At 50.1% G+C, this 26,791-nt stretch overlaps 26 non-coding genes and 8 pseudogenes across 26 annotated transcripts; all 34 read right to left on the bottom strand.

Moving 5' to 3' along the window:
• Positions 1-450: 450 nt before the first annotated feature.
• LOC133112612 (5S ribosomal RNA) lies at positions 451-569 on the bottom strand. Its single transcript, XR_009705440.1, has one exon. It is a non-coding gene; the product is annotated as a 5S ribosomal RNA (ribosomal RNA).
• A 63-nt stretch (positions 570-632) lies between these two features.
• Positions 633-796, bottom strand: LOC133112314 (U1 spliceosomal RNA). The gene has a single exon (XR_009705162.1). It is a non-coding gene; the product is annotated as a U1 spliceosomal RNA (small nuclear RNA).
• An 841-nt stretch (positions 797-1,637) lies between these two features.
• Positions 1,638-1,746, bottom strand: LOC133112647 (5S ribosomal RNA; annotated as a pseudogene).
• Positions 1,747-1,809: 63 nt separating this feature from the next.
• Positions 1,810-1,973, bottom strand: LOC133112285 (U1 spliceosomal RNA). Its single transcript, XR_009705135.1, has one exon. It is a non-coding gene; the product is annotated as a U1 spliceosomal RNA (small nuclear RNA).
• Positions 1,974-2,814: 841 nt separating this feature from the next.
• On the bottom strand, positions 2,815-2,933 carry LOC133112425 (5S ribosomal RNA). Its single transcript, XR_009705263.1, has one exon. It is a non-coding gene; the product is annotated as a 5S ribosomal RNA (ribosomal RNA).
• Positions 2,934-2,996: 63 nt separating this feature from the next.
• Positions 2,997-3,160, bottom strand: LOC133112307 (U1 spliceosomal RNA). The gene has a single exon (XR_009705156.1). It is a non-coding gene; the product is annotated as a U1 spliceosomal RNA (small nuclear RNA).
• An 841-nt stretch (positions 3,161-4,001) lies between these two features.
• LOC133112217 (5S ribosomal RNA) lies at positions 4,002-4,110 on the bottom strand (annotated as a pseudogene).
• Positions 4,111-4,173: 63 nt separating this feature from the next.
• LOC133112284 (U1 spliceosomal RNA) lies at positions 4,174-4,337 on the bottom strand. Its single transcript, XR_009705134.1, has one exon. It is a non-coding gene; the product is annotated as a U1 spliceosomal RNA (small nuclear RNA).
• An 841-nt stretch (positions 4,338-5,178) lies between these two features.
• LOC133112413 (5S ribosomal RNA) lies at positions 5,179-5,297 on the bottom strand. The gene has a single exon (XR_009705252.1). It is a non-coding gene; the product is annotated as a 5S ribosomal RNA (ribosomal RNA).
• A 63-nt stretch (positions 5,298-5,360) lies between these two features.
• LOC133112306 (U1 spliceosomal RNA) lies at positions 5,361-5,524 on the bottom strand. Its single transcript, XR_009705155.1, has one exon. It is a non-coding gene; the product is annotated as a U1 spliceosomal RNA (small nuclear RNA).
• Positions 5,525-6,365: 841 nt separating this feature from the next.
• On the bottom strand, positions 6,366-6,474 carry LOC133112216 (5S ribosomal RNA; annotated as a pseudogene).
• Positions 6,475-6,537: 63 nt separating this feature from the next.
• On the bottom strand, positions 6,538-6,701 carry LOC133112283 (U1 spliceosomal RNA). The gene has a single exon (XR_009705133.1). It is a non-coding gene; the product is annotated as a U1 spliceosomal RNA (small nuclear RNA).
• Positions 6,702-7,542: 841 nt separating this feature from the next.
• Positions 7,543-7,651, bottom strand: LOC133112192 (5S ribosomal RNA; annotated as a pseudogene).
• A 63-nt stretch (positions 7,652-7,714) lies between these two features.
• On the bottom strand, positions 7,715-7,878 carry LOC133112300 (U1 spliceosomal RNA). Its single transcript, XR_009705149.1, has one exon. It is a non-coding gene; the product is annotated as a U1 spliceosomal RNA (small nuclear RNA).
• Positions 7,879-8,719: 841 nt separating this feature from the next.
• Positions 8,720-8,828, bottom strand: LOC133112191 (5S ribosomal RNA; annotated as a pseudogene).
• Positions 8,829-8,891: 63 nt separating this feature from the next.
• On the bottom strand, positions 8,892-9,058 carry LOC133112326 (U1 spliceosomal RNA). The gene has a single exon (XR_009705173.1). It is a non-coding gene; the product is annotated as a U1 spliceosomal RNA (small nuclear RNA).
• Positions 9,059-16,826: 7,768 nt separating this feature from the next.
• Positions 16,827-16,945, bottom strand: LOC133112402 (5S ribosomal RNA). Its single transcript, XR_009705241.1, has one exon. It is a non-coding gene; the product is annotated as a 5S ribosomal RNA (ribosomal RNA).
• Positions 16,946-17,008: 63 nt separating this feature from the next.
• LOC133112282 (U1 spliceosomal RNA) lies at positions 17,009-17,172 on the bottom strand. The gene has a single exon (XR_009705132.1). It is a non-coding gene; the product is annotated as a U1 spliceosomal RNA (small nuclear RNA).
• An 841-nt stretch (positions 17,173-18,013) lies between these two features.
• LOC133112215 (5S ribosomal RNA) lies at positions 18,014-18,122 on the bottom strand (annotated as a pseudogene).
• A 63-nt stretch (positions 18,123-18,185) lies between these two features.
• LOC133112279 (U1 spliceosomal RNA) lies at positions 18,186-18,349 on the bottom strand. Its single transcript, XR_009705130.1, has one exon. It is a non-coding gene; the product is annotated as a U1 spliceosomal RNA (small nuclear RNA).
• Positions 18,350-19,190: 841 nt separating this feature from the next.
• Positions 19,191-19,299, bottom strand: LOC133112189 (5S ribosomal RNA; annotated as a pseudogene).
• Positions 19,300-19,362: 63 nt separating this feature from the next.
• LOC133112298 (U1 spliceosomal RNA) lies at positions 19,363-19,526 on the bottom strand. The gene has a single exon (XR_009705147.1). It is a non-coding gene; the product is annotated as a U1 spliceosomal RNA (small nuclear RNA).
• Positions 19,527-20,367: 841 nt separating this feature from the next.
• On the bottom strand, positions 20,368-20,476 carry LOC133112635 (5S ribosomal RNA; annotated as a pseudogene).
• A 63-nt stretch (positions 20,477-20,539) lies between these two features.
• On the bottom strand, positions 20,540-20,703 carry LOC133112278 (U1 spliceosomal RNA). Its single transcript, XR_009705129.1, has one exon. It is a non-coding gene; the product is annotated as a U1 spliceosomal RNA (small nuclear RNA).
• An 841-nt stretch (positions 20,704-21,544) lies between these two features.
• On the bottom strand, positions 21,545-21,663 carry LOC133112544 (5S ribosomal RNA). Its single transcript, XR_009705374.1, has one exon. It is a non-coding gene; the product is annotated as a 5S ribosomal RNA (ribosomal RNA).
• A 63-nt stretch (positions 21,664-21,726) lies between these two features.
• LOC133112277 (U1 spliceosomal RNA) lies at positions 21,727-21,890 on the bottom strand. The gene has a single exon (XR_009705128.1). It is a non-coding gene; the product is annotated as a U1 spliceosomal RNA (small nuclear RNA).
• Positions 21,891-22,731: 841 nt separating this feature from the next.
• On the bottom strand, positions 22,732-22,850 carry LOC133112390 (5S ribosomal RNA). The gene has a single exon (XR_009705229.1). It is a non-coding gene; the product is annotated as a 5S ribosomal RNA (ribosomal RNA).
• A 63-nt stretch (positions 22,851-22,913) lies between these two features.
• LOC133112276 (U1 spliceosomal RNA) lies at positions 22,914-23,077 on the bottom strand. Its single transcript, XR_009705127.1, has one exon. It is a non-coding gene; the product is annotated as a U1 spliceosomal RNA (small nuclear RNA).
• An 841-nt stretch (positions 23,078-23,918) lies between these two features.
• LOC133112379 (5S ribosomal RNA) lies at positions 23,919-24,037 on the bottom strand. The gene has a single exon (XR_009705218.1). It is a non-coding gene; the product is annotated as a 5S ribosomal RNA (ribosomal RNA).
• A 63-nt stretch (positions 24,038-24,100) lies between these two features.
• LOC133112275 (U1 spliceosomal RNA) lies at positions 24,101-24,264 on the bottom strand. The gene has a single exon (XR_009705126.1). It is a non-coding gene; the product is annotated as a U1 spliceosomal RNA (small nuclear RNA).
• Positions 24,265-25,105: 841 nt separating this feature from the next.
• On the bottom strand, positions 25,106-25,224 carry LOC133112368 (5S ribosomal RNA). Its single transcript, XR_009705207.1, has one exon. It is a non-coding gene; the product is annotated as a 5S ribosomal RNA (ribosomal RNA).
• A 63-nt stretch (positions 25,225-25,287) lies between these two features.
• Positions 25,288-25,451, bottom strand: LOC133112273 (U1 spliceosomal RNA). Its single transcript, XR_009705124.1, has one exon. It is a non-coding gene; the product is annotated as a U1 spliceosomal RNA (small nuclear RNA).
• Positions 25,452-26,292: 841 nt separating this feature from the next.
• LOC133112357 (5S ribosomal RNA) lies at positions 26,293-26,411 on the bottom strand. Its single transcript, XR_009705196.1, has one exon. It is a non-coding gene; the product is annotated as a 5S ribosomal RNA (ribosomal RNA).
• A 63-nt stretch (positions 26,412-26,474) lies between these two features.
• On the bottom strand, positions 26,475-26,638 carry LOC133112272 (U1 spliceosomal RNA). The gene has a single exon (XR_009705123.1). It is a non-coding gene; the product is annotated as a U1 spliceosomal RNA (small nuclear RNA).
• Between the last annotated feature and the right edge of the window lie 153 nt (positions 26,639-26,791).

Here is a 26,791-nt window from a genome sequence, read left to right as displayed (position 1 = left end):
AACGGTTCGTCGGGTGTGCTTGAAAATGGCCTCTAATTAAAGCTGACAGTCTGCACTTGAACTTGGTTGTCGTTGTGTCCTTTCAAACTGAAATCGCTAGATCGCAGAACCAAAAGAAGAAAAACACGTGCCACTGTCCAATGAAGTGCGGCGCTCACTGTAACTCGGCAATCCTGCTTCATGATAGGCTACAGACGTGTAAGGAAAATGTGCGGTACTCTTGGTGTGAAGTGAATTTGCATTGCACTGATTTAACCTGTGTTGTGTCTAAAATAGCGCCGTACGTAATGAATTTGGATGCTAGCCTTGTTCCTTTGCAATGCGCTGCCCAAGTGTCTGGGTAAGACATGAGAAGCATAAACGGGTAATAGACTAAACGATATAGCACTGTGCGCGACGTGTTTTGAACGTTGTGAAACAGCAGCGCCTGTCCAAAAGCATAGTGAAAAAAGCTTACAGCACCTGGTATTCCCAGGCCGTCTCCCATCCAAGTACTAACCGGGCCCGACCCTGCTTAGCTTCCGAGATCAGACGAGATCGGGCGTATTCAGAGTGGTATGGCCGTAAGCGAAGGAAAGGCAGCACAAGGGGGTATTTGCACATTAATCGAGTCTATCGTTTGACCACATGATCAGGGGAGAGCGCGAACGCAGTCCCCCACTAGCAGAAATTATGCAGTCGAGATTCCCACATTTGAGGAATTTGCAGGGGTCAACACAGCCGGAGTGCAATGGCCGAGCCTCGCCCTGGGTGAACCGCCTTCGTGATCACGGTATCTCCCCTGCCAGGTAAGTATGAGTTGGAATCCGCAAGGGATGGGCCGGACCGCTAGGTTGTACGTTGCACAGTTACGGTTTCTGAGTATTCGGCTAGCAGCCCGTCAAGTCACAATGTCTAGCCGGTTCAAAAGTCTGATTTGCGCTCTTGCGGCTAGCCGCATAAACGATGGCAACCTTTTCATTCATGTACTTCTTTTTTTTCATGTGTTTATTATTTTGGCGTTTTCCCACCGCATTTCAAGGACGACTTTCTGTTTCCCCACAATGCAACAGTGTACATCGCCCTCAACCGCAAACAGAGCGCATTTCAGTCGCGGTGATGTCAGGTCGAACACCAAGCCAGAGCCCTGCCGAAATGCGACACCTAAATGGACAAGTGACCGTGTGCAAGATGCGACGTGAGTTCCAAACGGTTCGTCGGGTGTGCTTGAAAATGGCCTCAAATTAAAGCTGACAGTCTGCACTTGAACTTGGTTGTCGTTGTGTCCTTTCAAACTGAAATCGCTAGATCGCAGAACCAAAAGAAGAAAAACACGTGCCACTGTCCAATGAAGTGCGGCGCTCACTGTAACTCGGCAATCCTGCTTCATGATAGGCTACAGACGTGTAAGGAAAATGTGCGGTACTCTTGGTGTGAAGTGAATTTGCATTGCACTGATTTAACCTGTGTTGTGTCTAAAATAGCGCCGTACGTAATGAATTTGGATGCTAGCCTTGTTCCTTTGCAATGCGCTGCCCAAGTGTCTGGGTAAGACATGAGAAGCATAAACGGGTAATAGACTAAACGATATAGCACTGTGCGCGACGTGTTTTGAACGTTGTGAAACAGCAGCGCCTGTCCAAAAGCATAGTGAAAAAAGCTTACAGCACCTGGTATTCCCAGGCGGTCTCCCATCCAAGTACTAACCGGGCCCGACCCTGCTTAGCTTCCGAGATCGGGCGTATTCAGAGTGGTATGGCCGTAAGCGAAGGAAAGGCAGCACAAGGGGGTATTTGCACATTAATCGAGTCTATCGTTTGACCACGTGATCAGGGGAGAGCGCGAACGCAGTCCCCCACTAGCAGAAATTATGCAGTCGAGATTCCCACATTTGAGGAATTCGCAGGGGTCAACACAGCCGGAGTGCAATGGCCGAGCCTCGCCCTGGGTGAACCGCCTTCGTGATCACGGTATCTCCCCTGCCAGGTAAGTATGAGTTGGAATCCGCAAGGGATGGGCCGGACCGCTAGGTGGTACGTTGCACAGTTACGGTTTCTGAGTATTCGGCTAGCAGCCCGTCAAGTCACAATGTCTAGCCGGTTCAAAAGTCTGATTTGCGCTCTTGCGGCTAGCCGCATAAACGATGGCAACCTTTTCATTCATGTACTTCTTTTTTTTCATGTGTTTATTATTTTGGCGTTTTCCCACCGCATTTCAAGGACGACTTTCTGTTTCCCCACAATGCAACAGTGTACATCGCCCTCAACCGCAAACAGAGCGCATTTCAGTCGCGGTGATGTCACGTCGAACACCAAGCCAGAGCCCTGTCGAAATGCGACACCTAAATGGACAAGTGACCGTGTGCAAGATGCGACGTGAGTTCTAAACGGTTCGTCGGGTGTGCTTGAAAATGGCCTCAAATTAAAGCTGACAGTCTGCACTTGAACTTGGTTGTCGTTGTGTCCTTTCAAACTGAAATCGCTAGATCGCAGAACCAAAAGAAGAAAAACACGTGCCACTGTCCAATGAAGTGCGGCGCTCACTGTAACTCGGCAATCCTGCTTCATGATAGGCTACAGACGTGTAAGGAAAATGTGCGGTACTCTTGGTGTGAAGTGAATTTGCATTGCACTGATTTAACCTGTGTTGTGTCTAAAATAGCGCCGTACGTAATGAATTTGGATGCTAGCCTTGTTCCTTTGCAATGCGCTGCCCAAGTGTCTGGGTAAGACATGAGAAGCATAAACGGGTAATAGACTAAACGATATAGCACTGTGCGCGACGTGTTTTGAACGTTGTGAAACAGCAGCGCCTGTCCAAAAGCATAGTGAAAAAAGCTTACAGCACCTGGTATTCCCAGGCGGTCTCCCATCCAAGTACTAACCGGGCCCGACCCTGCTTAGCTTCCGAGATCAGACGAGATCGGGCGTATTCAGAGTGGTATGGCCGTAAGCGAAGGAAAGGCAGCACAAGGGGGTATTTGCACATTAATCGAGTCTATCGTTTGACCACGTGATCAGGGGAGAGCGCGAACGCAGTCCCCCACTAGCAGAAATTATGCAGTCGAGATTCCCACATTTGAGGAATTCGCAGGGGTCAACACAGCCGGAGTGCAATGGGCGAGCCTCGCCCTGGGTGAACCGCCTTCGTGATCACGGTATCTCCCCTGCCAGGTAAGTATGAGTTGGAATCCGCAAGGGATGGGCCGGACCGCTAGGTGGTACGTTGCACAGTTACGGTTTCTGAGTATTCAGCTAGCAGCCCGTCAAGTCACAATGTCTAGCCGGTTCAAAAGTCTGATTTGCGCTCTTGCGGCTAGCCGCATAAACGATGGCAACCTTTTCATTCATGTACTTCTTTTTTTTCATGTGTTTATTATTTTGGCGTTTTCCCACCGCATTTCAAGGACGACTTTCTGTTTCCCCACAATGCAACAGTGTACATCGCCCTCAACCGCAAACAGAGCGCATTTCAGTCGCGGTGATGTCACGTCGAACACCAAGCCAGAGCCCTGCCGAAATGCGACACCTAAATGGACAAGTGACCGTGTGCAAGATGCGACGTGAGTTCCAAACGGTTCGTCGGGTGTGCTTGAAAATGGCCTCTAATTAAAGCTGACAGTCTGCACTTGAACTTGGTTGTCGTTGTGTCCTTTCAAACTGAAATCGCTAGATCGCAGAACCAAAAGAAGAAAAACACGTGCCACTGTCCAATGAAGTGCGGCGCTCACTGTAACTCGGCAATCCTGCTTCATGATAGGCTACAGACGTGTAAGGAAAATGTGCGGTACTCTTGGTGTGAAGTGAATTTGCATTGCACTGATTTAACCTGTGTTGTGTCTAAAATAGCGCCGTACGTAATGAATTTGGATGCTAGCCTTGTTCCTTTGCAATGCGCTGCCCAAGTGTCTGGGTAAGACATGAGAAGCATAAACGGGTAATAGACTAAACGATATAGCACTGTGCGCGACGTGTTTTGAACGTTGTGAAACAGCAGCGCCTGTCCAAAAGCATAGTGAAAAAAGCTTACAGCACCTGGTATTCCCAGGCGGTCTCCCATCCAAGTACTTACCGGGCCCGACCCTGCTTAGCTTCCGAGATCAGACGTATTCAGAGTGGTATGGCCGTAAGCGAAGGATAGGCAGCACAAGGGGGTATTTGCACATTAATCGAGTCTATCGTTTGACCACGTGATCAGGGGAGAGCGCGAACGCAGTCCCCCACTAGCAGAAATTATGCAGTCGAGATTCCCACATTTGAGGAATTCGCAGGGGTCAACACAGCCGGAGTGCAATGGCCGAGCCTCGCCCTGGGTGAACCGCCTTCGTGATCACGGTATCTCCCCTGCCAGGTAAGTATGAGTTGGAATCCGCAAGGGATGGGCCGGACCGCTAGGTGGTACGTTGCACAGTTACGGTTTCTGAGTATTCGGCTAGCAGCCCGTCAAGTCACAATGTCTAGCCGGTTCAAAAGTCTGATTTGCGCTCTTGCGGCTAGCCGCATAAACGATGGCAACCTTTTCATTCATGTACTTCTTTTTTTTCATGTGTTTATTATTTTGGCGTTTTCCCACCGCATTTCAAGGACGACTTTCTGTTTCCCCACAATGCAACAGTGTACATCGCCCTCAACCGCAAACAGAGCGCATTTCAGTCGCGGTGATGTCACGTCGAACACCAAGCCAGAGCCCTGCCGAAATGCGACACCTAAATGGACAAGTGACCGTGTGCAAGATGCGACGTGAGTTCTAAACGGTTCGTCGGGTGTGCTTGAAAATGGCCTCAAATTAAAGCTGACAGTCTGCACTTGAACTTGGTTGTCGTTGTGTCCTTTCAAACTGAAATCGCTAGATCGCAGAACCAAAAGAAGAAAAACACGTGCCACTGTCCAATGAAGTGCGGCGCTCACTGTAACTCGGCAATCCTGCTTCATGATAGGCTACAGACGTGTAAGGAAAATGTGCGGTACTCTTGGTGTGAAGTGAATTTGCATTGCACTGATTTAACCTGTGTTGTGTCTAAAATAGCGCCGTACGTAATGAATTTGGATGCTAGCCTTGTTCCTTTGCAATGCGCTGCCCAAGTGTCTGGGTAAGACATGAGAAGCATAAACGGGTAATAGACTAAACGATATAGCACTGTGCGCGACGTGTTTTGAACGTTGTGAAACAGCAGCGCCTGTCCAAAAGCATAGTGAAAAAAGCTTACAGCACCTGGTATTCCCAGGCGGTCTCCCATCCAAGTACTAACCGGGCCCGACCCTGCTTAGCTTCCGAGATCAGACGAGATCGGGCGTATTCAGAGTGGTATGGCCGTAAGCGAAGGAAAGGCAGCACAAGGGGGTATTTGCACATTAATCGAGTCTATCGTTTGACCACGTGATCAGGGGAGAGCGCGAACGCAGTCCCCCACTAGCAGAAATTATGCAGTCGAGATTCCCACATTTGAGGAATTCGCAGGGGTCAACACAGCCGGAGTGCAATGGGCGAGCCTCGCCCTGGGTGAACCGCCTTCGTGATCACGGTATCTCCCCTGCCAGGTAAGTATGAGTTGGAATCCGCAAGGGATGGGCCGGACCGCTAGGTGGTACGTTGCACAGTTACGGTTTCTGAGTATTCAGCTAGCAGCCCGTCAAGTCACAATGTCTAGCCGGTTCAAAAGTCTGATTTGCGCTCTTGCGGCTAGCCGCATAAACGATGGCAACCTTTTCATTCATGTACTTCTTTTTTTTCATGTGTTTATTATTTTGGCGTTTTCCCACCGCATTTCAAGGACGACTTTCTGTTTCCCCACAATGCAACAGTGTACATCGCCCTCAACCGCAAACAGAGCGCATTTCAGTCGCGGTGATGTCACGTCGAACACCAAGCCAGAGCCCTGCCGAAATGCGACACCTAAATGGACAAGTGACCGTGTGCAAGATGCGACGTGAGTTCCAAACGGTTCGTCGGGTGTGCTTGAAAATGGCCTCTAATTAAAGCTGACAGTCTGCACTTGAACTTGGTTGTCGTTGTGTCCTTTCAAACTGAAATCGCTAGATCGCAGAACCAAAAGAAGAAAAACACGTGCCACTGTCCAATGAAGTGCGGCGCTCACTGTAACTCGGCAATCCTGCTTCATGATAGGCTACAGACGTGTAAGGAAAATGTGCGGTACTCTTGGTGTGAAGTGAATTTGCATTGCACTGATTTAACCTGTGTTGTGTCTAAAATAGCGCCGTACGTAATGAATTTGGATGCTAGCCTTGTTCCTTTGCAATGCGCTGCCCAAGTGTCTGGGTAAGACATGAGAAGCATAAACGGGTAATAGACTAAACGATATAGCACTGTGCGCGACGTGTTTTGAACGTTGTGAAACAGCAGCGCCTGTCCAAAAGCATAGTGAAAAAAGCTTACAGCACCTGGTATTCCCAGGCGGTCTCCCATCCAAGTACTTACCGGGCCCGACCCTGCTTAGCTTCCGAGATCAGACGTATTCAGAGTGGTATGGCCGTAAGCGAAGGATAGGCAGCACAAGGGGGTATTTGCACATTAATCGAGTCTATCGTTTGACCACGTGATCAGGGGAGAGCGCGAACGCAGTCCCCCACTAGCAGAAATTATGCAGTCGAGATTCCCACATTTGAGGAATTCGCAGGGGTCAACACAGCCGGAGTGCAATGGCCGAGCCTCGCCCTGGGTGAACCGCCTTCGTGATCACGGTATCTCCCCTGCCAGGTAAGTATGAGTTGGAATCCGCAAGGGATGGGCCGGACCGCTAGGTGGTACGTTGCACAGTTACGGTTTCTGAGTATTCGGCTAGCAGCCCGTCAAGTCACAATGTCTAGCCGGTTCAAAAGTCTGATTTGCGCTCTTGCGGCTAGCCGCATAAACGATGGCAACCTTTTCATTCATGTACTTCTTTTTTTTCATGTGTTTATTATTTTGGCGTTTTCCCACCGCATTTCAAGGACGACTTTCTGTTTCCCCACAATGCAACAGTGTACATCGCCCTCAACCGCAAACAGAGCGCATTTCAGTCGCGGTGATGTCACGTCGAACACCAAGCCAGAGCCCTGCCGAAATGCGACACCTAAATGGACAAGTGACCGTGTGCAAGATGCGACGTGAGTTCCAAACGGTTCGTCGGGTGTGCTTGAAAATGGCCTCTAATTAAAGCTGACAGTCTGCACTTGAACTTGGTTGTCGTTGTGTCCTTTCAAACTGAAATCGCTAGATCGCAGAACCAAAAGAAGAAAAACACGTGCCACTGTCCAATGAAGTGCGGCGCTCACTGTAACTCGGCAATCCTGCTTCATGATAGGCTACAGACGTGTAAGGAAAATGTGCGGTACTCTTGGTGTGAAGTTAATTTGCATTGCACTGATTTAACCTGTGTTGTGTCTAAAATAGCGCCGTACGTAATGAATTTGGATGCTAGCCTTGTTCCTTTGCAATGCGCTGCCCAAGTGTCTGGGTAAGACATGAGAAGCATAAACGGGTAATAGACTAAACGATATAGCACTGTGCGCGACGTGTTTTGAACGTTGTGAAACAGCAGCGCCTGTCCAAAAGCATAGTGAAAAAAGCTTACAGCACCTGGTATTCCCAGGCGGTCTCCCATCCAAGTACTAACCGGGCCCGACCCTGCTTAGCTTCCGAGATCGGGCATATTCAGAGTGGTATGGCCGTAAGCGAAGGAAAGGCAGCACAAGGGGGTATTTGCACATTAATCGAGTCTATCGTTTGACCACGTGATCAGGGGAGAGCGCGAACGCAGTCCCCCACGAGCAGAAATTATGCAGTCGAGATTCCCACATTTGAGGAATTCGCAGGGGTCAACACAGCCGGAGTGCAATGGCCGAGCCTCGCCCTGGGTGAACCGCCTTCGTGATCACGGTATCTCCCCTGCCAGGTAAGTATGAGTTGGAATCCGCAAGGGATGGGCCGGACCGCTAGGTGGTACGTTGCACAGTTACGGTTTCTGAGTATTCGGCTAGCAGCCCGTCAAGTCACAATGTCTAGCCGGTTCAAAAGTCTGATTTGCGCTCTTGCGGCTAGCCGCATAAACGATGGCAACCTTTTCATTCATGTACTTCTTTTTTTTCATGTGTTTATTATTTTGGCGTTTTCCCACCGCATTTCAAGGACGACTTTCTGTTTCCCCACAATGCAACAGTGTACATCGCCCTCAACCGCAAACAGAGCGCATTTCAGTCGCGGTGATGTCACGTCGAACACCAAGCCAGAGCCCTGCCGAAATGCGACACCTAAATGGACAAGTGACCGTGTGCAAGATGCGACGTGAGTTCCAAACGGTTCGTCGGGTGTGCTTGAAAATGGCCTCTAATTAAAGCTGACAGTCTGCACTTGAACTTGGTTGTCGTTGTGTCCTTTCAAACTGAAATCGCTAGATCGCAGAACCAAAAGAAGAAAAACACGTGCCACTGTCCAATGAAGTGCGGCGCTCACTGTAACTCGGCAATCCTGCTTCATGATAGGCTACAGACGTGTAAGGAAAATGTGCGGTACTCTTGGTGTGAAGTGAATTTGCATTGCACTGATTTAACCTGTGTTGTGTCTAAAATAGCGCCGTACGTAATGAATTTGGATGCTAGCCTTGTTCCTTTGCAATGCGCTGCCCAAGTGTCTGGGTAAGACATGAGAAGCATAAACGGGTAATAGACTAAACGATATAGCACTGTGCGCGACGTGTTTTGAACGTTGTGAAACAGCAGCGCCTGTCCAAAAGCATAGTGAAAAAAGCTTACAGCACCTGGTATTCCCAGGCGGTCTCCCATCCAAGTACTAACCGGGCCCGACCCTGCTTAGCTTCCGAGATCGGGCATATTCAGAGTGGTATGGCCGTAAGCGAAGGAAAGGCAGCACAAGGGGGTATTTGCACATTAATCGAGTCTATCGTTTGACCACGTGATCAGGGGAGAGCGCGAACGCAGTCCCCCACTAGCAGAAATTATGCAGTCGAGATTCCCACATTTGAGGAATTCGCAGGGGTCAACACAGCCGGAGTGCAATGGCCGAGCCTCGCCCTGGGTGAACCGTTATTTCTTTTATTGAGTTTCACTTACTTTCATTTACATTCATACTTACATTTACTTACATTTACTTACATAACACATATTTACATTGCAAACGTCAGACAGTAACAAACAGAGTTACATTTAAACATGACCGCAGACAATACCAAAATACATTAAGGCATTACTGAGTTTCACTTACTTTCACTTTTACATTTCATTTACATTCATACTTACATTTACTTACATTTACTTACATAACACATATTTACATTGCAAACGTCAGACAGTAACAAACAGAGTTACATTTAAACATGACCGCAGACAATACCACAATACATTAAGACAGTAGACAGTACACAGTAAACATTACATACATTACCCAAGGGAAGGCTTCGGGAGTGTAGGTGTCCGGCTGTAGGTGTATTGTCCAGGGTGTCCGTGTCATATGTATAATTCTGTGCTGTTGTGAATTTTCCATTTTGTGTTTGTGGTGCTCTTTCCGGCTTTGTGACAGTCCAGGTGATAGTAGTCCTTGATGTGGTTGGTGATCTGCCGGGTGATGATGATGTTGTGAAGTTCCTGTTTTTGAAAAAACATGATGTTGCGTGCGACCCATAAAGTGTGCTTGGTGATGTTGATCACCCTCCAGGCAATCTCCTCCTCAGCAGATGTGATCCCGTTGCGGGGGCCGAGGAGGATATCCCGGAGGGTCAGTGACTGTGTGTCAGTGTATGTGTCCAGGAAAGTGAAAATGGATTGCCAGATAGATTTGGCCTTTCTGCAGTGCCACAGGAGGTGATCTCCGGTTTCCTTTTCGTTACAGCGAGGGTACGGGCATGTCTCCGCCAGGGCCAAGCTCCTCCTGAACATGAACACCCTGGTGGGGAGAGCTTTCAGCACAGCTAGCCACGCCAGGTCTTTCTGTGTGTTCAGAAGGCATGGGTGATTTATGTTTTTCCAAACTGTAGTGGCTGTGCTGTGGGTCATGTTGTCGGGTCTGTGTAAATGTTCCTGTGCATTTGTGGTGTTTTTGATTTCCTGAAATGTCCAGTGAGTGAGCTGTGCAGTGTGCAGACGTGCTGTGTAGATGTACCGGCGGAGTGACCTGTAGGGCTGGGGGGGGTCCCAGGAGTAGGGGTGCCTGTGATCCAGGATGCAGAGCCCCAGGGGTCTTAAGCTGGTGGTGAAGTAAAAACGGGTCATGTATCCGGTTTTGTTACTGCGGTTTTTTATGGAGTTGATGTGGTAGGCGAGGCTCTGCATCCTGATCAGTTCTGCGACGTTTGGCACGCCTCTACCCCCGTTCCTAGGGTCCTTCCACATGATCAGCCTCTTTACCCTCTCCTGCCTACTCCCCCAGACAAAACCAAAGACAATTTTGTTAATTTGTTTCTCAATATGCTTGTCTGGGGGAAAGATCTTTCCGACATAGGCGAGGATCGGGTAAAGGATAGTCTGTACTATGAGGATTCTCCCCGTCATTGACAGTGCCCTGGAACTCCAACTGCAGGTCTTAGCTCGAGCCCGGCCGAGGGCCCCGGCCCAGCTCCGGCCCCCGGAGTTGGTCCTGTCGAACGTGACGCCAAGGATGTTCACGGATGTACGAATGGGAAATGTGTCCGACAGGACCTGGTCGACCGCCCAGGCCCTGGACACAAACACCTCGCTCTTGGTCTTGTTAATTATTGCGGAGGTGGCTGTGCAGAAGTGGTCCAGAGTCCTAATGATGTGCTGTACAGACGTTTGTTCAGTGCAGAAAAGTGTGATGTCGTCCATGTATGCAAGTGCCTTGAGTTGTTCTGTGCACCCTGGGAGTGTGTAGCCGGTGATGTCTGTGTTTGTCCTGATTTTGTGTAAGAGTGGTTCCAGGCAGTGTATGTACAGTAGTGCAGAAAGTGGGCAACCCTGTCTAACCCCTGAGTGTATGGGAAAGTGTTCTGTAGTGTGTCCATTAACCAATATTTTTGCTGTGTTGTTTTGATAGATGATGTGTATCCATTTTCTAAGACCAAGAGGGAGGTTCATTGCCTCCAGGACCTTAAACATGTAGCTATGGCCCACTCTGTCGAAGGCCTTCTCCTGATCTAGATTAAACATGCAAAAAGGTTTTGACCGTTCGACAGAGTGGGCCATGATGTCCCGAATGAGCACCAGGTTATCGGCGGTCGACCTCTCCGGGACCCCGCAAGCCTGGTCCGGACCCACGACCTGAGGGGTAGTCTCCTGGAGCCTGTACATGAGGGCCTTCGCCAAGAGCTTGTAGTCGGCCCCCAAGAGGTTTATAGGCCTCCAGTTTGTCAGGCTACGCTCATCACCCTTGCCCTTGTAAATAAGGGTGATGACGCTCTCTGTCATCGAGGGGGCCAACCGGCCCTCACTGTACACCGCGGAGAGCACCGATGTTAAATCTACCTTGAGGTGTTCCCAAAAGGTTTGGTAGTACTCGGCCGGGAGCCCGTCGGGACCCGGAGTTTTGTCGGTGTTCAGGCCTTTCACCACGTGGGTGAGCTCCTCCACGGACAGACTCTCCTCCTCCTCCTCCTCTCCTTCTCCTGCCCGGGGTGCTATGGCTGGGATGTCCTGTAGGTATGTGTCCACCATGTGCTCATCCATGTGCTTTGTGCTATACAGATCAGTGTAGAATGCCCAGATGTGGTTGTGTATATTCTGTTCACCCGTGATGATTTGTCCTGTGTTGTCCAGTAATGTCTGTATGTGATTCTTTTTGTTCTTGATCTTCCTAAAAAAGTAACGGGTGCATTTTTCATTTTGTTCTAGGTGTTGAATTCTGCTTTGATGTCTAATTTTTTCCTGTTCCTGTCTATAGAGTGCTGAGAGGTTGTGTTTGGCCTGTGTGATTTCTTGTGCGACCTGGAATCCCTGTGCCTGTAGTGCTGCTAGTCGTTGGAGTGTGCTGTGCAATTTTTTTGTTTGTTCCCTCCTTTTCTGTGCCTGCCTGCGTCCTGCCGTGATGAAGTAACCCTTAGTGCGTGTCTTGACCATTTCCCACCATTCTACGGGTGACGTGAAGAGTTCCTTGAGTGATGCCCATTCTTGTAGTCTATTGATGTATGCCTGTTTTATTGCTTTGTCCTCTAGTAGTGATGTGTTTAGTTTCCAGATTCCTCTCCCCCTGTGTGTTTGTGCTGGTGTTGTAATCTGGATGGTGAGTGCTTTGTGATCTGATTAAAGAAGACTGTTTGTGCTGTGATGTTCTGTGATTGTATCTGATGGCTCAGAAGGAGGAGGTCTATCCGGGAAAAGGATTTGCCACAGGAACTCACCCACGTGTAGCGTGGCACCAGGTCCCGACCGGCGTCAGTGAGGGAGTAGTCCGCTATGACTGACGCCAGCTCCCGACTCGAGCGGTCCCTCCACGGCCGGCTCCGATCCTCATCCCTCAGGGCACAGTTGAAGTCCCCTGCCATCACGACGGGGAGGTTTCCCAAAAGGATTGGACGCAGCTTGGGGAAAAAGGCTGTGCGCTCATTTTGGTTTGCGGGTGCATAAACATTAATAACCTTAAAGTGAAAATTGTTATAAACAAGTTCAACTGCTAAAATCCTTCCTGCCTCCACCACTTTTTTCCGGGTTATCTTGACTGAGTTATTCTTGATTAATATTGCCACCCCATCTGCACGTGCCACACTCGAACCCGACCACACCGAATCCCCTATGGCCCATTCATTCTGATAATCTATGTAATCTGTTAAAAAGGGGATTCTACACTCTTGTAAACATAAAATGTCTGTGTTTTGTGTTGTGAGGAATGCCATGACGTCTGCCCTTTTCTTATTGTTCTGAATACTGCGTACGTTTAATGTGAGGATGTTTAATGTGCTCATGATTGTTGTTGTAGTGGTAACTAGTGCAATGACAGTGGTGTATGTATGGTACTGCGTCCAATCCATAGCTGATCACGGGAGGTGATATTTACTTCTGCCCTTTCCCTGTTCTAGATTCTGGAGGACCCCCCCCGGGTGGATTGGAGGAGGACCTAGCGGGCAGAGTGGTGAGGGGTGTGGCTGGCTTACCGGCTCTCGACGCACCCAGGGCTGCCTGCGAAGCGTGCACTGGTCCAGCTGTGTCCGGGCGGGTGTCAATGTAAAGTTTGGTGAGTCGGAGTGTTTCCCTAGATACGCGTGTCTGTGGGGGTGGTCGTGTCTGTGGGTGTTGTAATTTGACCGTCCTGTCTATAACTTCTCCCCATATGTAGTCCAGTTCAGGTGCGTCGTCTTTGTCAGGTGTGCTGTGTGAAGTTCTGGGTCTGGTGGGTTTTGCTGGTGCTGGTTGTGCTGGTTCTGTCATCGTTTTCCCAGAGGAGCGGTGTGTCCTTGGGGTGACTACGGGTTTGGGGGGTATTTGGGTAGTGGTCGGGCTGTCCGTCTGTGCGTGTTTTACTGGCTGTGCTGGTTTGTCAGGTTGTGTCGGCGGTTCCACTGTCTGTGGAGGTGGCGGTGGTGGCTGTTTTTCTGGTGGTGGTAGTGGTGGTGCTGGGGGTTGTTTTTCTGCTTGTGTGGGTTCTGGTTCTGTGTCCTGATTGGTGGAGGTGGTGGTAGTTCTTTTCCTTTCCCGTGGTCGGGGGTCTCTTTTTCTTTTTCCAAGGATGTCTGGTGACAGTGTGTCTGTTGTGTTGTCTGTGTCTGTGGGCAGAGTGGAGGGTGTGCTGTCTGTGATCTCAATCTCCTCGTCCTCGCTCTTGACTTCTATCTGTTCAGTGTCTGTAGTGGTGGAAGGGGAGTTGGTGCTAGTACTGTCTTGTGTCGTGCACTGTCCAGGATTTCCACACGGGAGTGAGTCTGTCTGTGTGTCTGGTCCAACTGTCTCCATCTGTGAGGGGTTTGGGGGCTGGTCTGTGTCGGGTTCTGTCTCGGACTGTGGTGTAGGGGTGGGTTGTTCTGTGGTGGTGGGGTGCTGAGGGGGGGTCTGTGCGGGTTCTGTGGTTGCATCGTGTGTTTGTGGGTTTGTGTTGGTTGTGTTTTGTGGGGGTGGTGCTGTGTTCTGTGGAGGGGGTGCTGTGTCCTGTGGAGGGTGGTCTGTGCCCTGTTGTGCGTTGCTGTCTGTGCGTGCTCGTGTTTTGTTGGCATATGAGGATGGACAGTCCCTGAAAACATGCTCCTGGCTCCCACATAGATTACACCTCCGTGCCTCTGTGCATTTGTTTGTCTGGTGCTCCCCTCCACAATTTTTACATTTAATCACCGTGCATGCTGCTGCAAGGTGCCCCAGGTTCCCACAGGTGCGGCAAAGTTTTGGCATCCCATTATAAAAAATTTGTCCCCTGTTCTGTCCCAAAGTGATGGTGCTGGGTAAATGCCTGACCCCCCCGATGGATGTGTCGTCTGGGTGCAGACGGACTAACCATTTTCTGGCGCCTGTCCACACCCCGTCCTCGTCGTATACCCGTCTCACGTCCGATACCAATGTGCCGTGTCTGCTTAACCAAAGTGAAATGTCATAATCTGAAACTGATTCATTATAAAATAAAACTGTGATAACCTTAACCTCCCTGTCTGTGAGTGCTTCTACTGTGAATTTGTTCAGTGGTGTTTGTGTGGCTTTCTGTCTGTACTGATTCCAAAACATCTCTAGTGTCTGTGCATTCTTAAAACTGGTTTCAAATATGTCCCTAGGACCAGGCAGCTTGAACAGGCAGTTCAAGTCAGACGGAGCGAAGCCCAAACCTCTCTGCAGCACTGCTCTGCTGAACTCCAGGCGTGACAGTGATGGTTCCGGGTCAGTGCGGTTGTGGATGAATCTGACTGCGTTGTGCCTTCTCGTGCCGGGTGCTCGCTGGTTCTCCATGATGTTTCGGGTGTGCAGGTAGGTGGAATGAGAAGGTGGGGGGGAGGGGGAATGGGGAGAAGGGGGAAGGGTGGGGAAAGGAAAAGGGGTAGGGAAACACTCACAAACAAAAGAAATAAAAGTAAAATAGAGGTTCAAAATCAAAATGAGGGTGAAAGAAAAAGGGGAAAAAAGGAACAGGTATTTAGTGGGGTTTAACTGAGAAAACAACTCAAAGAAACTAAAACTGGAAAGGGAGAAGGCTGCAGTGCAACCTCCTCCAATATTACTCCCCTAAGAATCTGGGGTCTGGCGCATAGACACTCAGCTGATTGCAGGTCTCCTCTGGCTCCCTCTGCGGGGTCAGGCTCCAGGATCTGGCTCCAGGCTCTTTCAGGCAGCAGGCCGCAGTCCCGGGCTCCGGGCTCCTCCAGGCAGCAGGCCGCAGGCCCTGGCTGCAGGCTCCTCCAGGCAGCAGGCCGCAGGCCGCAGTCCCTGGCTCCTCCAGGCAGCAGGCCCTGGCTGCAGGCTCCTCCAGGCAGCAGGCCGCAGGCCGCAGTCCCTGGCTCCGGGCTCCTCCAGGCAGCAGGCCGCAGGCCGCAGTCCTTGGCTCCGGGCTCCTCCAGGCAGCAGGCAGCAGGCCGCAGTCCCTGGCTCCGGGCTCCTCCAAGCAGCAGGCCGCAGGCCTTGGCTCCGGGCTCCTCCAGGCAGCAGGCCCTGGCTGCAGGCTCCTCCAGGCAGCAGGCCGCAGACCTCAGCTCCGGGCTCCTCCAGGCAGCAGGCCGCAGACCTCGACTCTGGGCTCCTCCAGGCCGCAGACCTCGGCTCCGGGTTCCTCCAGGCAGCAGGCCCTGGCTCCTGATCAGTGCAGCTATGTGCAACTGAACTGGGTTTCCGGGGTGTTCCGCTGGGCTACAAGGTCGAGCCAGCCGCGGTCAAGCCACGTACTGAACCCAAGCCTTGCAGCCCGTCCAGAAAGAAGGAGGAAAATGGGAAGGGAAAGAGAAAGGATTAAGAAAAAGAAAGGAAAATAACAAAAGAACAAAATGCTCTTAGAAAGCAACTAAACAGCCCAGTGACCCCCTGTCCACCACTAGAACCCCAGTGGTGGGCAACAGGACCAACTGAACTGAAAAGAAGCCAGAGCAAAATGCACAGCAAGAAAGAAACACGTGATCACGGTATCTCCCCTGCCAGGTAAGTATGAGTTGGAATCCGCAAGGGATGGGCCGGACCGCTAGGTTGTACGTTGCACAGTTACGGTTTCTGAGTATTCGGCTAGCAGCCCGTCAAGTCACAATGTCTAGCCGGTTCAAAAGTCTGATTTGCGCTCTTGCGGCTAGCCGCATAAACGATGGCAACCTTTTCATTCATGTACTTCTTTTTTTTCATGTGTTTATTATTTTGGCGTTTTCCCACCGCATTTCAAGGACGACTTTCTGTTTCCCCACAATGCAACAGTGTACATCGCCCTCAACCGCAAACAGAGCGCATTTCAGTCGCGGTGATGTCACGTCGAACACCAAGCCAGAGCCCTGCCGAAATGCGACACCTAAATGGACAAGTGACCGTGTGCAAGATGCGACGTGAGTTCTAAACGGTTCGTCGGGTGTGCTTGAAAATGGCCTCAAATTAAAGCTGACAGTCTGCACTTGAACTTGGTTGTCGTTGTGTCCTTTCAAACTGAAATCGCTAGATCGCAGAACCAAAAGAAGAAAAACACGTGCCACTGTCCAATGAAGTGCGGCGCTCACTGTAACTCGGCAATCCTGCTTCATGATAGGCTACAGACGTGTAAGGAAAATGTGCGGTACTCTTGGTGTGAAGTGAATTTGCATTGCACTGATTTAACCTGTGTTGTGTCTAAAATAGCGCCGTACGTAATGAATTTGGATGCTAGCCTTGTTCCTTTGCAATGCGCTGCCCAAGTGTCTGGGTAAGACATGAGAAGCATAAACGGGTAATAGACTAAACGATATAGCACTGTGCGCGACGTGTTTTGAACGTTGTGAAACAGCAGCGCCTGTCCAAAAGCATAGTGAAAAAAGCTTACAGCACCTGGTATTCCCAGGCGGTCTCCCATCCAAGTACTAACCGGGCCCGACCCTGCTTAGCTTCCGAGATCAGACGAGATCGGGCGTATTCAGAGTGGTATGGCCGTAAGCGAAGGAAAGGCAGCACAAGGGGGTATTTGCACATTAATCGAGTCTATCGTTTGACCACGTGATCAGGGGAGAGCGCGAACGCAGTCCCCCACTAGCAGAAATTATGCAGTCGAGATTCCCACATTTGAGGAATTCGCAGGGGTCAACACAGCCGGAGTGCAATGGCCGAGCCTCGCCCTGGGTGAACCGCCTTCGTGATCACGGTATCTCCCCTGCCAGGTAAGTATGAGTTGGAATCCGCAAGGGATGGGCCGGACCGCTAGGTGGTACGTTGCACAGTTACGGTTTCTGAGTATTCGGCTAGCAGCCCGTCAAGTCACAATGTCTAGCCGGTTCAAAAGTCTGATTTGCGCTCTTGCGGCTAGCCGCATAAACGATGGCAACCTTTTCATTCATGTACTTCTTTTTTTTCATGTGTTTATTATTTTGGCGTTTTCCCACCGCATTTCAAGGACGACTTTCTGTTTCCCCACAATGCAACAGTGTACATCGCCCTCAACCGCAAACAGAGCGCATTTCAGTCGCGGTGATGTCACGTCGAACACCAAGCCAGAGCCCTGCCGAAATGCGACACCTAAATGGACAAGTGACCGTGTGCAAGATGCGACGTGAGTTCCAAACGGTTCGTCGGGTGTGCTTGAAAATGGCCTCTAATTAAAGCTGACAGTCTGCACTTGAACTTGGTTGTCGTTGTGTCCTTTCAAACTGAAATCGCTAGATCGCAGAACCAAAAGAAGAAAAACACGTGCCACTGTCCAATGAAGTGCGGCGCTCACTGTAACTCGGCAATCCTGCTTCATGATAGGCTACAGACGTGTAAGGAAAATGTGCGGTACTCTTGGTGTGAAGTGAATTTGCATTGCACTGATTTAACCTGTGTTGTGTCTAAAATAGCGCCGTACGTAATGAATTTGGATGCTAGCCTTGTTCCTTTGCAATGCGCTGCCCAAGTGTCTGGGTAAGACATGAGAAGCATAAACGGGTAATAGACTAAACGATATAGCACTGTGCGCGACGTGTTTTGAACGTTGTGAAACAGCAGCGCCTGTCCAAAAGCATAGTGAAAAAAGCTTACAGCACCTGGTATTCCCAGGCGGTCTCCCATCCAAGTACTTACCGGGCCCGACCCTGCTTAGCTTCCGAGATCAGACGTATTCAGAGTGGTATGGCCGTAAGCGAAGGAAAGGCAGCACAAGGGGGTATTTGCACATTAATCGAGTCTATCGTTTGACCACGTGATCAGGGGAGAGCGCGAACGCAGTCCCCCACTAGCAGAAATTATGCAGTCGAGATTCCCACATTTGAGGAATTCGCAGGGGTCAACACAGCCGGAGTGCAATGGCCGAGCCTCGCCCTGGGTGAACCGCCTTCGTGATCACGGTATCTCCCCTGCCAGGTAAGTATGAGTTGGAATCCGCAAGGGATGGGCCGGACCGCTAGGTGGTACGTTGCACAGTTACGGTTTCTGAGTATTCGGCTAGCAGCCCGTCAAGTCACAATGTCTAGCCGGTTCAAAAGTCTGATTTGCGCTCTTGCGGCTAGCCGCATAAACGATGGCAACCTTTTCATTCATGTACTTCTTTTTTTTCATGTGTTTATTATTTTGGCGTTTTCCCACCGCATTTCAAGGACGACTTTCTGTTTCCCCACAATGCAACAGTGTACATCGCCCTCAACCGCAAACAGAGCGCATTTCAGTCGCGGTGATGTCACGTCGAACACCAAGCCAGAGCCCTGCCGAAATGCGACACCTAAATGGACAAGTGACCGTGTGCAAGATGCGACGTGAGTTCCAAACGGTTCGTCGGGTGTGCTTGAAAATGGCCTCTAATTAAAGCTGACAGTCTGCACTTGAACTTGGTTGTCGTTGTGTCCTTTCAAACTGAAATCGCTAGATCGCAGAACCAAAAGAAGAAAAACACGTGCCACTGTCCAATGAAGTGCGGCGCTCACTGTAACTCGGCAATCCTGCTTCATGATAGGCTACAGACGTGTAAGGAAAATGTGCGGTACTCTTGGTGTGAAGTTAATTTGCATTGCACTGATTTAACCTGTGTTGTGTCTAAAATAGCGCCGTACGTAATGAATTTGGATGCTAGCCTTGTTCCTTTGCAATGCGCTGCCCAAGTGTCTGGGTAAGACATGAGAAGCATAAACGGGTAATAGACTAAACGATATAGCACTGTGCGCGACGTGTTTTGAACGTTGTGAAACAGCAGCGCCTGTCCAAAAGCATAGTGAAAAAAGCTTACAGCACCTGGTATTCCCAGGCGGTCTCCCATCCAAGTACTAACCGGGCCCGACCCTGCTTAGCTTCCGAGATCGGGCATATTCAGAGTGGTATGGCCGTAAGCGAAGGAAAGGCAGCACAAGGGGGTATTTGCACATTAATCGAGTCTATCGTTTGACCACGTGATCAGGGGAGAGCGCGAACGCAGTCCCCCACTAGCAGAAATTATGCAGTCGAGATTCCCACATTTGAGGAATTCGCAGGGGTCAACACAACCGGAGTGCAATGGCCGAGCCTCGCCCTGGGTGAACCGCCTTCGTGATCACGGTATCTCCCCTGCCAGGTAAGTATGAGTTGGAATCCGCAAGGGATGGGCCGGACCGCTAGGTTGTACGTTGCACAGTTACGGTTTCTGAGTATTCGGCTAGCAGCCCGTCAAGTCACAATGTCTAGCCGGTTCAAAAGTCTGATTTGCGCTCTTGCGGCTAGCCGCATAAACGATGGCAACCTTTTCATTCATGTACTTCTTTTTTTTCATGTGTTTATTATTTTGGCGTTTTCCCACCGCATTTCAAGGACGACTTTCTGTTTCCCCACAATGCAACAGTGTACATCGCCCTCAACCGCAAACAGAGCGCATTTCAGTCGCGGTGATGTCACGTCGAACACCAAGCCAGAGCCCTGCCGAAATGCGACACCTAAATGGACAAGTGACCGTGTGCAAGATGCGACGTGAGTTCCAAACGGTTCGTCGGGTGTGCTTGAAAATGGCCTCAAATTAAAGCTGACAGTCTGCACTTGAACTTGGTTGTCGTTGTGTCCTTTCAAACTGAAATCACTAGATCGCAGAACCAAAAGAAGAAAAACACGTGCCACTGTCCAATGAAGTGCGGCGCTCACTGTAACTCGGCAATCCTGCTTCATGATAGGCTACAGACGTGTAAGGAAAATGTGCGGTACTCTTGGTGTGAAGTGAATTTGCATTGCACTGATTTAACCTGTGTTGTGTCTAAAATAGCGCCGTACGTAATGAATTTGGATGCTAGCCTTGTTCCTTTGCAATGCGCTGCCCAAGTGTCTGGGTAAGACATGAGAAGCATAAACGGGTAATAGACTAAACGATATAGCACTGTGCGCGACGTGTTTTGAACGTTGTGAAACAGCAGCGCCTGTCCAAAAGCATAGTGAAAAAAGCTTACAGCACCTGGTATTCCCAGGCGGTCTCCCATCCAAGTACTAACCGGGCCCGACCCTGCTTAGCTTCCGAGATCGGGCGTATTCAGAGTGGTATGGCCGTAAGCGAAGGAAAGGCAGCACAAGGGGGTATTTGCACATTAATCGAGTCTATCGTTTGACCACGTGATCAGGGGAGAGCGCGAACGCAGTCCCCCACTAGCAGAAATTATGCAGTCGAGATTCCCACATTTGAGGAATTCGCAGGGGTCAACACAGCCGGAGTGCAATGGCCGAGCCTCGCCCTGGGTGAACCGCCTTCGTGATCACGGTATCTCCCCTGCCAGGTAAGTATGAGTTGGAATCCGCAAGGGATGGGCCGGACCGCTAGGTGGTACGTTGCACAGTTACGGTTTCTGAGTATTCGGCTAGCAGCCCGTCAAGTCACAATGTCTAGCCGGTTCAAAAGTCTGATTTGCGCTCTTGCGGCTAGCCGCATAAACGATGGCAACCTTTTCATTCATGTACTTCTTTTTTTTCATGTGTTTATTATTTTGGCGTTTTCCCACCACATTTCAAGGACGACTTTCTGTTTCCCCACAATGCAACAGTGTACATCGCCCTCAACCGCAAACAGAGCGCATTTCAGTCGCGGTGATGTCACGTCGAACACCAAGCCAGAGCCCTGCCGAAATGCGACACCTAAATGGACAAGTGACCGTGTGCAAGATGCGACGTGAGTTCCAAACGGTTCGTCGGGTGTGCTTGAAAATGGCCTCTAATTAAAGCTGACAGTCTGCACTTGAACTTGGTTGTCGTTGTGTCCTTTCAAACTGAAATCGCTAGATCGCAGAACCAAAAGAAGAAAAACACGTGCCACTGTCCAATGAAGTGCGGCGCTCACTGTAACTCGGCAATCCTGCTTCATGATAGGCTACAGACGTGTAAGGAAAATGTGCGGTACTCTTGGTGTGAAGTGAATTTGCATTGCACTGATTTAACCTGTGTTGTGTCTAAAATAGCGCCGTACGTAATGAATTTGGATGCTAGCCTTGTTCCTTTGCAATGCGCTGCCCAAGTGTCTGGGTAAGACATGAGAAGCATAAACGGGTAATAGACTAAACGATATAGCACTGTGCGCGACGTGTTTTGAACGTTGTGAAACAGCAGCGCCTGTCCAAAAGCATAGTGAAAAAAGCTTACAGCACCTGGTATTCCCAGGCGGTCTCCCATCCAAGTACTTACCGGGCCCGACCCTGCTTAGCTTCCGAGATCAGACGAGATCGGGCGTATTCAGAGTGGTATGGCCGTAAGCGAAGGAAAGGCAGCACAAGGGGGTATTTGCACATTAATCGAGTCTATCGTTTGACCACGTGATCAGGGGAGAGCGCGAACGCAGTCCCCCACTAGCAGAAATTATGCAGTCGAGATTCCCACATTTGAGGAATTCGCAGGGGTCAACACAGCCGGAGTGCAATGGCCGAGCCTCGCCCTGGGTGAACCGCCTTCGTGATCACGGTATCTCCCCTGCCAGGTAAGTATGAGTTGGAATCCGCAAGGGATGGGCCGGACCGCTAGGTGGTACGTTGCACAGTTACGGTTTCTGAGTATTCGGCTAGCAGCCCGTCAAGTCACAATGTCTAGCCGGTTCAAAAGTCTGATTTGCGCTCTTGCGGCTAGCCGCATAAACGATGGCAACCTTTTCATTCATGTACTTCTTTTTTTTCATGTGTTTATTATTTTGGCGTTTTCCCACCGCATTTCAAGGACGACTTTCTGTTTCCCCACAATGCAACAGTGTACATCGCCCTCAACCGCAAACAGAGCGCATTTCAGTCGCGGTGATGTCACGTCGAACACCAAGCCAGAGCCCTGCCGAAATGCGACACCTAAATGGACAAGTGACCGTGTGCAAGATGCGACGTGAGTTCTAAACGGTTCGTCGGGTGTGCTTGAAAATGGCCTCAAATTAAAGCTGACAGTCTGCACTTGAACTTGGTTGTCGTTGTGTCCTTTCAAACTGAAATCGCTAGATCGCAGAACCAAAAGAAGAAAAACACGTGCCACTGTCCAATGAAGTGCGGCGCTCACTGTAACTCGGCAATCCTGCTTCATGATAGGCTACAGACGTGTAAGGAAAATGTGCGGTACTCTTGGTGTGAAGTGAATTTGCATTGCACTGATTTAACCTGTGTTGTGTCTAAAATAGCGCCGTACGTAATGAATTTGGATGCTAGCCTTGTTCCTTTGCAATGCGCTGCCCAAGTGTCTGGGTAAGACATGAGAAGCATAAACGGGTAATAGACTAAACGATATAGCACTGTGCGCGACGTGTTTTGAACGTTGTGAAACAGCAGCGCCTGTCCAAAAGCATAGTGAAAAAAGCTTACAGCACCTGGTATTCCCAGGCGGTCTCCCATCCAAGTACTAACCGGGCCCGACCCTGCTTAGCTTCCGAGATCAGACGAGATCGGGCGTATTCAGAGTGGTATGGCCGTAAGCGAAGGAAAGGCAGCACAAGGGGGTATTTGCACATTAATCGAGTCTATCGTTTGACCACGTGATCAGGGGAGAGCGCGAACGCAGTCCCCCACTAGCAGAAATTATGCAGTCGAGATTCCCACATTTGAGGAATTCGCAGGGGTCAACACAGCCGGAGTGCAATGGCCGAGCCTCGCCCTGGGTGAACCGCCTTCGTGATCACGGTATCTCCCCTGCCAGGTAAGTATGAGTTGGAATCCGCAAGGGATGGGCCGGACCGCTAGGTGGTACGTTGCACAGTTACGGTTTCTGAGTATTCGGCTAGCAGCCCGTCAAGTCACAATGTCTAGCCGGTTCAAAAGTCTGATTTGCGCTCTTGCGGCTAGCCGCATAAACGATGGCAACCTTTTCATTCATGTACTTCTTTTTTTTCATGTGTTTATTATTTTGGCGTTTTCCCACCGCATTTCAAGGACGACTTTCTGTTTCCCCACAATGCAACAGTGTACATCGCCCTCAACCGCAAACAGAGCGCATTTCAGTCGCGGTGATGTCACGTCGAACACCAAGCCAGAGCCCTGCCGAAATGCGACACCTAAATGGACAAGTGACCGTGTGCAAGATGCGACGTGAGTTCTAAACGGTTCGTCGGGTGTGCTTGAAAATGGCCTCAAATTAAAGCTGACAGTCTGCACTTGAACTTGGTTGTCGTTGTGTCCTTTCAAACTGAAATCGCTAGATCGCAGAACCAAAAGAAGAAAAACACGTGCCACTGTCCAATGAAGTGCGGCGCTCACTGTAACTCGGCAATCCTGCTTCATGATAGGCTACAGACGTGTAAGGAAAATGTGCGGTACTCTTGGTGTGAAGTGAATTTGCATTGCACTGATTTAACCTGTGTTGTGTCTAAAATAGCGCCGTACGTAATGAATTTGGATGCTAGCCTTGTTCCTTTGCAATGCGCTGCCCAAGTGTCTGGGTAAGACATGAGAAGCATAAACGGGTAATAGACTAAACGATATAGCACTGTGCGCGACGTGTTTTGAACGTTGTGAAACAGCAGCGCCTGTCCAAAAGCATAGTGAAAAAAGCTTACAGCACCTGGTATTCCCAGGCGGTCTCCCATCCAAGTACTAACCGGGCCCGACCCTGCTTAGCTTCCGAGATCAGACGAGATCGGGCGTATTCAGAGTGGTATGGCCGTAAGCGAAGGAAAGGCAGCACAAGGGGGTATTTGCACATTAATCGAGTCTATCGTTTGACCACGTGATCAGGGGAGAGCGCGAACGCAGTCCCCCACTAGCAGAAATTATGCAGTCGAGATTCCCACATTTGAGGAATTCGCAGGGGTCAACACAGCCGGAGTGCAATGGCCGAGCCTCGCCCTGGGTGAACCGCCTTCGTGATCACGGTATCTCCCCTGCCAGGTAAGTATGAGTTGGAATCCGCAAGGGATGGGCCGGACCGCTAGGTGGTACGTTGCACAGTTACGGTTTCTGAGTATTCAGCTAGCAGCCCGTCAAGTCACAATGTCTAGCCGGTTCAAAAGTCTGATTTGCGCTCTTGCGGCTAGCCGCATAAACGATGGCAACCTTTTCATTCATGTACTTCTTTTTTTTCATGTGTTTATTATTTTGGCGTTTTCCCACCACATTTCAAGGACGACTTTCTGTTTCCCCACAATGCAACAGTGTACATCGCCCTCAACCGCAAACAGAGCGCATTTCAGTCGCGGTGATGTCACGTCGAACACCAAGCCAGAGCCCTGCCGAAATGCGACACCTAAATGGACAAGTGACCGTGTGCAAGATGCGACGTGAGTTCCAAACGGTTCGTCGGGTGTGCTTGAAAATGGCCTCTAATTAAAGCTGACAGTCTGCACTTGAACTTGGTTGTCGTTGTGTCCTTTCAAACTGAAATCGCTAGATCGCAGAACCAAAAGAAGAAAAACACGTGCCACTGTCCAATGAAGTGCGGCGCTCACTGTAACTCGGCAATCCTGCTTCATGATAGGCTACAGACGTGTAAGGAAAATGTGCGGTACTCTTGGTGTGAAGTGAATTTGCATTGCACTGATTTAACCTGTGTTGTGTCTAAAATAGCGCCGTACGTAATGAATTTGGATGCTAGCCTTGTTCCTTTGCAATGCGCTGCCCAAGTGTCTGGGTAAGACATGAGAAGCATAAACGGGTAATAGACTAAACGATATAGCACTGTGCGCGACGTGTTTTGAACGTTGTGAAACAGCAGCGCCTGTCCAAAAGCATAGTGAAAAAAGCTTACAGCACCTGGTATTCCCAGGCGGTCTCCCATCCAAGTACTAACCGGGCCCGACCCTGCTTAGCTTCCGAGATCAGACGAGATCGGGCGTATTCAGAGTGGTATGGCCGTAAGCGAAGGAAAGGCAGCACAAGGGGGTATTTGCACATTAATCGAGTCTATCGTTTGACCACGTGATCAGGGGAGAGCGCGAACGCAGTCCCCCACTAGCAGAAATTATGCAGTCGAGATTCCCACATTTGAGGAATTCGCAGGGGTCAACACAGCCGGAGTGCAATGGCCGAGCCTCGCCCTGGGTGAACCGCCTTCGTGATCACGGTATCTCCCCTGCCAGGTAAGTATGAGTTGGAATCCGCAAGGGATGGGCCGGACCGCTAGGTGGTACGTTGCACAGTTACGGTTTCTGAGTATTCGGCTAGCAGCCCGTCAAGTCACAATGTCTAGCCGGTTCAAAAGTCTGATTTGCGCTCTTGCGGCTAGCCGCATAAACGATGGCAACCTTTTCATTCATGTACTTCTTTTTTTTCATGTGTTTATTATTTTGGCGTTTTCCCACCGCATTTCAAGGACGACTTTCTGTTTCCCCACAATGCAACAGTGTACATCGCCCTCAACCGCAAACAGAGCGCATTTCAGTCGCGGTGATGTCACGTCGAACACCAAGCCAGAGCCCTGCCGAAATGCGACACCTAAATGGACAAGTGACCGTGTGCAAGATGCGACGTGAGTTCCAAACGGTTCGTCGGGTGTGCTTGAAAATGGCCTCAAATTAAAGCTGACAGTCTGCACTTGAACTTGGTTGTCGTTGTGTCCTTTCAAACTGAAATCGCTAGATCGCAGAACCAAAAGAAGAAAAACACGTGCCACTGTCCAATGAAGTGCGGCGCTCACTGTAACTCGGCAATCCTGCTTCATGATAGGCTACAGACGTGTAAGGAAAATGTGCGGTACTCTTGGTGTGAAGTGAATTTGCATTGCACTGATTTAACCTGTGTTGTGTCTAAAATAGCGCCGTACGTAATGAATTTGGATGCTAGCCTTGTTCCTTTGCAATGCGCTGCCCAAGTGTCTGGGTAAGACATGAGAAGCATAAACGGGTAATAGACTAAACGATATAGCACTGTGCGCGACGTGTTTTGAACGTTGTGAAACAGCAGCGCCTGTCCAAAAGCATAGTGAAAAAAGCTTACAGCACCTGGTATTCCCAGGCGGTCTCCCATCCAAGTACTAACCGGGCCCGACCCTGCTTAGCTTCCGAGATCAGACGAGATCGGGCGTATTCAGAGTGGTATGGCCGTAAGCGAAGGAAAGGCAGCACAAGGGGGTATTTGCACATTAATCGAGTCTATCGTTTGACCACGTGATCAGGGGAGAGCGCGAACGCAGTCCCCCACTAGCAGAAATTATGCAGTCGAGATTCCCACATTTGAGGAATTCGCAGGGGTCAACACAGCCGGAGTGCAATGGCCGAGCCTCGCCCTGGGTGAACCGCCTTCGTGATCACGGTATCTCCCCTGCCAGGTAAGTATGAGTTGGAATCCGCAAGGGATGGGCCGGACCGCTAGGTGGTACGTTGCACAGTTACGGTTTCTGAGTATTCAGCTAGCAGCCCGTCAAGTCACAATGTCTAGCCGGTTCAAAAGTCTGATTTGCGCTCTTGCGGCTAGCCGCATAAACGATGG

This window comes from Conger conger, chromosome 15 (genome assembly GCF_963514075.1).
Source record: "Conger conger chromosome 15, fConCon1.1, whole genome shotgun sequence".
NCBI classification, from domain to species: domain Eukaryota; kingdom Metazoa; phylum Chordata; class Actinopteri; order Anguilliformes; family Congridae; genus Conger; species Conger conger.
Note: the sequence above shows the minus strand (reverse complement) of the source record. Positions and strands in the feature narration are given on the sequence as shown.